Raw genomic sequence first — 9,987 nt, 5'->3', positions numbered from 1 at the left:
ACACGCACACACACACACACACACACACACACACACTCTCTCTCTCTCTCACACACACACACACACACACAAAAGCATTACAGTAAACTGTTGAATGAGGGAAGTTTTTATTTATATATGAAGGCTACAATCTTCCACCGCAAGCCAGACCAGCTGGAGGCGTCACAAATGCACCTTTAGGCTGAAAGATCTGGGAGAAATTCTCCTTCACCCAACAACCGCAATCCAACTGAACTCATGGAAGTAATTGTAGCGCGTTTGGGTCACTTTTGAGATCCACACTGACTCAATGTGTGTTTGCAAACTTACACTGACTGAATCACATCAGGTCGAGAGAAGTGAACGTTAAAACTGACCGTTATACACGGGTGTTTCTTCAACTACAGGCACATTTGGGTCTGTGGATCACAACATCTTAAAACACACTCTCACTAGTTCATTTATCTGCTAACAACAATGCCCAAAAGTGGATATTTAGGTTCTACTAATTCATTTTTGTCAGTTTTTTTCATTCGCATCTGAGTGATGGAGATCTAAACATTCAGGAGGATATACTGTCAGTTCTGTAAGTTTTCTCAGTCATTTTTGTTTTATTGCATCATGCAATATATAATATACAAATAGCTACTTATTGCATGCAAAATATACAGTTATATGCAGTATTGCAGCTTGATATGAAATGATACAATAAAAATATTATGGATATTTACCCTGGTTTGTATTTGTTTTCTTCATGCAAAGAAAACACGGTAAAACAATGCACCATAACATTTTAATAAGGCCTTCATATAGCAACAGGAAAATGTAAAAAATCTGTTAGTTTTAATAAAAACCAGTCACTGGGACACAGAAGTGCTTGCTGTTGAAGAAACATCAACATGTGAGAGAAACTGAATTACTTACTGAACTTCAACTTAACTAGACGTTTATCAATCTAGAATAGTGAAAATGTGATTTAGACACATTTCCAGTTAAAATAACACAAAACAATTCATATAAAATCACATTTTGGCTTACAGACGTCAACAGTGATGCATTAGTTTACGTATTTAAGTCTAAATTAGTTTCTATACACCACAAATGATGTTCATTGAGATAACCCAAAAGATTCCTTGAAGTTACACAATAAACCCGGATGATTTTAGATTCAGCAAGGAACCATTTCGGCGTGTTTGTAATAAAGCAGCTCTGTAAGTTATTAAGAGCTCGGATCTGGAGAAATGAGCATAAAAAGTCATTTTAAAGATGTACTTGTGTTAGAGTTTAATGAGGTCTGGAATGAAGTTCCACCCAAAGCTTCACCCGTCGCCCGTCTGTCTCTGCTCTTCCTAGACGTGGCGACACTCGTCAATCTCAGAGATCTGCTGGAATATGAACAGTGTGCTGCAGGAGCCCCGGGGCCCGATGGAGAAACACCAGATCTGTGACTTATTAGGACTATTTTATAAATTCATCATCAGAGGAGAAACAAACGGCATCTGCTGTAGCGCATTAAGTATGAAGAGTCTCTTTGAAATAATTCTCACTGCTTGTGCACCATTTGACTTGGGCTGATAAGCAACCACCTAGCAACCACCCAAAACACCCTAGCAATCAACCAGAAACCCCTAGAAACTACATAACAACACATAATAACCACCAACAACACTTAAGCAGCCAAGAACTCTGGTAAACACCCTAGAAACCACCCGTTACACCCTAGCAACCACTCAAAATGCCCTAGCAACCACACAGAAAACACAAGACGCTACATTGAAACTCCCTATAAACCACCATAACACCTAAGCAGCCACGTACATCTATCTCATAACATTCTTGAAACCACCCAGCAATCACCCAGTAAACAATAGAAACTACATAGCAACACCCTAGCAACCACTGTAAACTACATAGCAACTCCCTAGCAAGCAACACATAATTACCACTCAAAACACTTAAGCAGCCACATAAATCTTATAACACCCTGGGAACTACCCAGTAATGCCCTAGCAACCACCCAGGAAACACTAGAAACTACATAGCAACACCCTAGCAACCACTGTAAACTACATAGCAACTCCCTAGCAACACATAATAACCACCGAGAACACTTAATCTGCCACAAACTCAGGTACACACCCTAGAAACCACCCGTTAACACCCTAGGAACCACCCAGGAAACACAAGAAGCTACATAGAAACACCCTAGAAACCAACCAGAACACCTAAGCAGCCACATAATAACCATAACACCCTAGAAACCACCCACTGCACCTTAGCAACCACCCAAGAAACCCTAGAAGCTACACAGCAACACTCTAGCAACCACCCAAAATGCACTAGAAACATACATAAAACATAATTATTACTCAAAACTTGTAAGCAGCCACATAAGTCTCATAACATTCTTGAAATCACCCAGTGATGACCTAGCTATCACCTAGTAAACAATAGAAACTATACAGCAAGCTCCTAGCAACCACTGTAAACTACATAGCAACACCCTAGTAACCACCCAGGAAACACTAGAAACTACACAGCAACAGCTGTTGTCACTTTAAGACCAAATGCACGGATCTGACACACATCACATTTTCTCCCAACTGTTTGCATCCATTAAGACTTCTTATTTGAACTCAGTTAAGACTGTTTTTACGAGGATTCTCTCCAAAACTTACCAAATTGAAAAATCTTTTTCACAAGCTTTCGCATCTTCTTGCGCTTGAACAGTTAAAACACATGCATGTGATAAACTTTCCTGATGAGTCAAAAATAAAGCATCGAAGTCGAAGGGAGAAATTCAGTAAAGTGACCTAAATAACACAAAATCTTTATTTGAAGGTGGACAGTTTTCATGGCATCTGTTAGTAAACAGTTCTTCTGATATGTGATTCTCTGAAATAATTCGATCACTAAAAAAAGCACAAAATATTTATATGAATAATTTTACAGTATATCTATTAATTTAATATATTTTTATTTATTTCTGTATTAGAAGCAAAGGCTATTTTCATGGTAGACTCTGTCTATGCTTTTAATCTAGAAATTAAGATAATTATAATAACAATAACGTTTATAAAACTATATCCAAAAAAATATATTTTTTACAAGAATATAAAAAGTTTATAAACTATTTCCATTTGATATTCAATAGAAAATGTAACATTTTCACAGAAGCAATTTAATTCTAAATGTCAAATAAGCAACATTTCAGAAGATTCTGAGAATGAGTGTAGAATTCATGCACTGAATTTAAACTCTAAACAGACAGATAGAATCAGATTCAGTCTGTGTTCAATCAGCGAATTCATTTCACATTTTAAACCTATTGTTTTCTGAAGAATGTGTTTGATGTGAAAACTCCCTGCTGCAGTGCTAGTGTGTTTTGGTTGGTTGCCATGGTGTTTCTATGCAGCTGGTGTTCCGAAACAAAGGAAACAATTAAGTCTGGTCACTTAGTAACAGCACATGTTCTCTGATGTTTAATACCTGGCATGTATTGCTTCACAAGCAGCACTGATTAGCTGAAGCAGAGTGAACGTGGTGCACTGAGCTGTGTTCAGTATTGGGCTGCTGCCGACAGGACAGTGATCGTATCTGCTGGAGTCTGAAGGGCTTCTCTGTGCTCTCAGAAGCTCAGCTCATATCACAGATATTCAACACCACACCGCCGGGATTAAACATGTCATATTTCAGAGGCGTGTGCCATGAAGCAGAGCTGAGAAATGAAGGGCTTTATATGATACGAGACTCAGAAAGTGTGTGTGTGGAGGTCATTATAGGGACCAAAAATGTGTTTCATTTACTGTATATTTAGCTTTCAGTTACATTGCATTCAAGGAATACATGTTATTAGTTTGCTTTCCATAGAAATCCAGCCACATATGTGTTTAGAGCTGTTTAAACGGTGCTTGATCTGTGCAGATTTCTCTCCTGATTCAGACCAGAACACTTTTTCACTGGAGGAAGCGTTATTATGGATTATGGACTCTATGTATTTTAGTTAAAAACGTCTTAATGCTGGATTAGTTTCAGCTCTTGTCTTCTCCAGATGTTAACTGATGGACTGGAGTGCTGTGGATTACTTGTGGATTATTGTGATGTTTTTATCAGCTCTCATTCTGACGGCACCCATTCACTGCAGAGCATCCATTGCTGAGACACTGATGCAATGCTACATTTCTCCAAATCTGATGAAGAAACAAACTCATCCTAATCTCAGATGATCTGAGGGTGAGCACATTTTTGTTTTTGGTTGAACTCTTCTTTTAAGATGTGAATGTTTAGCCAGTGCATGCAATCTACTTTAATACAATTTAAAATAATGTGTAAGTGCTCTCGTGTCTCATGATTCATGTGTGTTATATTGATTACGTCAAGATCTCGTCAACTGCTTTGTTTCTAATCTGTTGTCTTAACGGGGAAATCACGGTTTAGATTTGTTGCTCTTTAAAGTTCAAAGGGAACAAAATCGTTTGAAATGTTTCCTGAAGCTCTTTTATCTGCTTTGATGATGATATGATGAATCCAGCTGCTCTCGGCTTCTTCCAGAACAAACATGAATCATCTCAGTGAAACACACTAACACTAGCAATACTCGTCTCTCATAAACTCAAAACACAATATTATTCAGCGACATCCTATATATATATATATATATACAGTGGGTACATTCTGTGTTTTTCTGTCAATATGGGGTGCTGTGTGTACATTAATGAGGAAAAAAAATTTACTTAAATGATTTTAGCAAATGGCTGCAATATAACAAAGAGTGAAAAATTTAAGGGGGTCTGAATACTTTCCGTACCCACTGTATATATATATGGCGCAAAAAAAAAAAAAAACATCTGGCCAAAATATGTTTGAAATACATATTAAAAAATATATTTAGTTTCAACTTTCATATAGCAAAAAAATTCAAAATGTAGCTATTTCAGGGACAAGAAAAATACATTTCCAAACTTACAGTAGCTTACATTAATCTAAATGCAAATTTGGATGGAATAACCCTATTAGAGATTAAAAACTAGATTTAGAATGATTCATAATTTTTTTTTTTTTTTAAATAAAAGTTAAAATGTGTTTTATCTATATGTGTGTGTTATAGACAACAACAGTTCTTCAAACATCAAATGTGAATGTATTTTCTTGGAATTAAAATATATGGAGGCCAAAATAAAGTTGCAAATGCTTATATATATATATATTTTTTTTTTTCTTCAAGTGATTGTTTGTTTATATGTATCAGGGCATTTATTACACTTGTACATTTATTTTAAATTATTTCTTCTCACTTTCCTTACTCTGCAACAATGTGATGCTTGTACTGTACATAGAGAAGTTTATGTTTTTTTTAATAATAATAATAATAATAATAAAATATTTGTAAAAATATACAAAGAATGGTCAAAAAATATATGTACGCAAATATATATATTTTGGCTTTTTTTGTATATATTAAAATATTTACATTTATTTATTTACTTCTTTTTGTCGTATGGGATGACATTCAAATGCATGGTTAAATTTTTTTTGGGATCAAAAATAAATGTTCAGATGTGTGTATTTTCCTGCAGCAGCTCACCTTCATTTAGAGGAGTCTTCAGAAGAGTGTTTGTTTAATGTGGATTTGTGGCACTTCAGTGAATCCAGGTTTATATTCACTGCTTCAGATGATCATTGCATGCTGTGCTCTTAAACTCGTCCTTCACGGCTCTCTCAGATAAAGGTCACATCGTCGGACCACCCACATCAGCCTCTGGTCCGCTCTCGGGTTACAGCCAAACCACACAGAAGAGGAGCGTGGACTTCAAACACATGCTGATCTGGAGAGCAGAGAGTTAATGTGCTGCATCTGTTCCTCAGCAAACATCAGGTCCTGATCCTGCAGGAAAGTCACTGATGGCTCTTACAGCTGAAACATTAACAGGTTCTCAGACAATATAAACTGTAGAGTTCATAAGAACCCAAACTCAGGTTCAGACCAACAATCAAATCTTAAATCTCCTGTAACTCATGTTCCAGCTCTTACGGTCAACAATACTGTGAAAATCTTCAATGCATGTTGTTAGACACACAAAAAAAAAAGATTTTATCTAGTGATGCACCAGTAAATAGTGAAGTTAAAGTTTTTATTTAGTGGAAAACCTAAACTGAAAATAAAGTCTGTTTAATAATAATAAAAAAATCCAACCTGCACACTCAGTGTTTCAAAACAAAATTCTGAAAATTATTTTTCCTGCTGTTTTGGTTGAATATTTTCAGTTGTGAAATTTCTGTGCATCACTATTTTGAAATAGTATTTTAAAATAGTGATGCAGCTGAAATTGTTCATCTGAAACACCAAAAAGTAAATTTTCTGATACAATTTTCTAACAAAATATAGAATTTTTCAACACGTGCACTATTATTAAATAGCGATACACAGGAAGTTCAGCAACCAAAAATATTGGAAAATTTATATTTTAATATTATATATAATTTATATAATATATTTGGATGAAACCGCAAAAAAGCCTTTTCTAATAACATTTTTCAACAACAAAAACAAAACAATATTTTTCATGCATACACTATTTTGAAGCTGTGCATTGAAAATATCAGAAAAAAATTATTTGATTTGTGATGTTTTGGCTAACAAGATTTCAGTGCATCCCAATGAAGCAGTATTTTGCAGTAGTGTTGGACAGCAATTTTGGCAACTGAAAAAATGTTGCAAAAAAATAAATTTTCACTTTTGGCCGAAATGGTACATTCATTACATAAATTTAAAAGTGAGAATGTTCTTTATAATTTCTGTAGACACTTGATTAATAATTGAGGTGAAAGGTTGAACGTCTGTGAGATTCTGCTGTCAGTGTTTTCACATCTTCTCCTGTAGTAGTTTACACGTTTTATGAATTAAATAAGCCAAAACAATCAAAACATGCCATCAGAGAAGAGCTAATCATTTAGGATCTCCAAAACCATTTGGGCTGAAACTGAAAATTCATTTTTATTGCTGTTTTGGATGGACATTTTAGTTTTTGTCGAAATTTCGGTGCATCACTATTTTAAAACCGATAATATTCAGCTGAAACAGCAAAAATACATTTTCAGATAAAGTCTTCCAAAAAATGTTGAAATAGTGATGCACTGAATTTTTGGCAACAAAAACATCAGTTTTTTTGTGTGTGTTTTGGATGAAAAATTTCAGTTGACAATTTCTGTTCATCACTATTTTTAAATAGCAAAAAATGAATTTCCGAATAAGATTTTTTTAACACACACTGAAAAAGTGATGCACCTAAGTTTTTTTTTTTTTTTTTGTGGTTTCAGACTAATATTTTCAGTTGCCAAAATATTTGCGCATCACTATTTTTAAATGGGAACATTTCTGATAAAAGACAAAAACACTATTTTGATACTACTTTATTTATTTATGCATGGTTTCAGCCAAATATTTTAGTTTGCTTAAATTTCTGTGCATTACTATTGAAACAGCATTTTGAAAATACTAATACAGGTTTAGTTGTTCTATGTTTTACAAGAAAACGCTGTCAGATTTTCTGCTTCAAAATATCACATTTAATTCAGTTAGTTGCAGTTTCTTTGTAATTATTTGTGAAATTTACTTACAATTTCTGAGTGAAAGTAAATTCTTAAATCTTTTTCAGTGTAGTTTAGTCTACATAAACATGTCTACACAAACAAGCTGTTCTGATCCAATCACAGCACAGAGCTTTAATATGAAACACAGATGAGCTCCTGCTGGGGAAATCTCATTAAAACATCATCATCATCATCCTCATCAAAGCTGGACAGACGAGTCTGAGTGGAGACGAGACTGAAAGCCTTCGTCATGTGTTTGTGCTCCGTATGTGACACAGTGAGTTCAGCTCTGATTAAAGAGAGAAAACAGGAACAGAGACAAACCACATCAAACCTCCTGCTGCTGTGGAGACCCGAGCTCTTCTGATGAATCAGATCGCATTATGATGGACATCAGCCAGACTGACACCATATTATCAACACAATCACTGCTGTCAAAACATACATATGCTCTGCACTACTGTACAACAGTCTGAGATCACTTTTTATTTGAAAGAAAATTAACACTTTTATTGGTTAAAAATGACATTTATAATGCTACAAAAGATTTCTGTTTAAAATAAATGCTTTTGCCTATCTGTAGGTCACTACGAGTTATATCGTGATGACATAGGGGGTTTACTTGGGAGCCCCAATCCTCTCTGACTTTAAAAGAAAACGCCAACTTGGGAGCCCCAATCCTCTCTGACTTTAAAAGAAAACGCCAATGAAATTTGGCTAGTGGATTTTGCATACCTGAGCCTCTCCCCGTGCACACGGGTATAAATAGGTGACAGGTGCATCCACGCATCAGATTTTTGCTTCGGAGCCGAGTGGATGATAGTGCTTGATCGCCACAAAGCCTTTACTCATCTGTCTGGAAGCTGTTCCTGGTTGGCGTTACGGGGCAAACAGCGGTGTCCCTGCCATCAGCGATTCCCCTGGGCACTTCAACTGAAAGAGCAGTTTCTCTAAAAGAGCAAATCACGGTCGGTTTGCATCTTTTTAAAGATGCCGTTCCGTCCGTGTTCTCTTGGTTGCGGTCGTTACCTGTCCTCTGTTGATGGACACGATCGATGTCTTCAGTGTCTGGGCATCCAACACGCTGAAGCTGCGTTCGTGGATGACTCATGCCTCATACCCATCCCGGTTTCTCTGTCACGAGTAGGGTACCGCCGGCTAGAGATTTGGGAGATCTGAGGGTCACAGTGAGAGCTTCTCTGCCGGGCACGTCCCCGCGGACCTCTCACTCCTCCCACAGCGAATGTCCCGTGCGGCTCCAGAGTTATTTCGCTGGCCCGACTCGTGACAGTCCCAGCATTTCATTCAGTGCGCTGCCAGAGGATCAGATGTCAATCGCAGCATCGGGGGATGGGCTATCATCCTCCGAGGATGAAGATTCGGCGGGGCTGCCCCCCTCGGGTGTTGTCATCACCGCCGAATCAGACCCGGAAGTGACGGCCATGCTTGCCTGGGCAGCCGTGAGTATCGGGCTGGAGGTGAACACACCGCCCAGTCCCGAGCCGTCGCGGCTAGATGATTGGTTTCTCGGGGCGGGGTGCGGCTCACAACTGCGTCCTGCACCAGTGCCTTTCTTCCCGGAGGTGCATGAGGAGCTGACGAAGTCATGGATGGCCTCTTTTACGGCCAGAAGTCGCTCATCTGCTTCCTCCGTCCTCACTACCCTAGACGGAGGGGTGGCGAGGGGGTACATTGACATCCCCCAGGTGGAGAGAGCGGTTGCGGTGCACCTGTGCCTGCAAAACGTCGCCACTTAGAGGAATCGTCCTTGTCTCCCGTCCAAAGCCTGTAAGCTGATGGCGGTTCTCACTGCCACAGATTACAGTGCTGCGGGCCAAGAGTAACCCTAACCTATCCTGCAGGTCCACCAAGCCAAGGCACTAAAACAAATGCACGAGGGTAGTTCCGACCCGGGGTTGATGCAGGAACTGCACTTGGCGACTGACTTCGCCCTCCTGGCGACGAAAGTCACGGCGCGGTCCCTCGGGAAGGCGATGTGCACGTTAGTGGCCCAAGAGCGCCATCTCTGGCTCAGCCTTGCTGAGATGAGAGACATTGACAATTTCGTTTTCTTGACACTCCCATCTCGCAGGTTGGCCTGTTCGGTGACACTGTCGAGGACTTTGCCCAGCAGTTCTTGGCAGTACAGAAACAGACTGAGGTGATTCAGCACATCCTGCCCCGATGTGATCCTTCATCTGCCACCATACCGTCGTGGGCCCCGCCTCAGTCTGCTCGTCGCCATGGGTGCCCCCCAGTGTCCTCCAGAGCGCCTCCGCCCCGTGCTGAGACAGCGTCAAGGCCGGCGCGTCGAGCCTCTCGCAGGACCGTGGCACTTGTGCTGCCCAACCCATCCCGCTGGCTCATTCGCACAGTTCGACTCGGCTACGCGATTCAGTTCGCCAGGCGACCCCTCAG

This window comes from Sinocyclocheilus anshuiensis, unplaced genomic scaffold, assembly GCF_001515605.1.
Source record: "Sinocyclocheilus anshuiensis isolate Anshui unplaced genomic scaffold, SAMN03320099.WGS_v1.1 scaffold1533, whole genome shotgun sequence".
NCBI classification, from domain to species: domain Eukaryota; kingdom Metazoa; phylum Chordata; class Actinopteri; order Cypriniformes; family Cyprinidae; genus Sinocyclocheilus; species Sinocyclocheilus anshuiensis.
Note: the sequence above shows the minus strand (reverse complement) of the source record.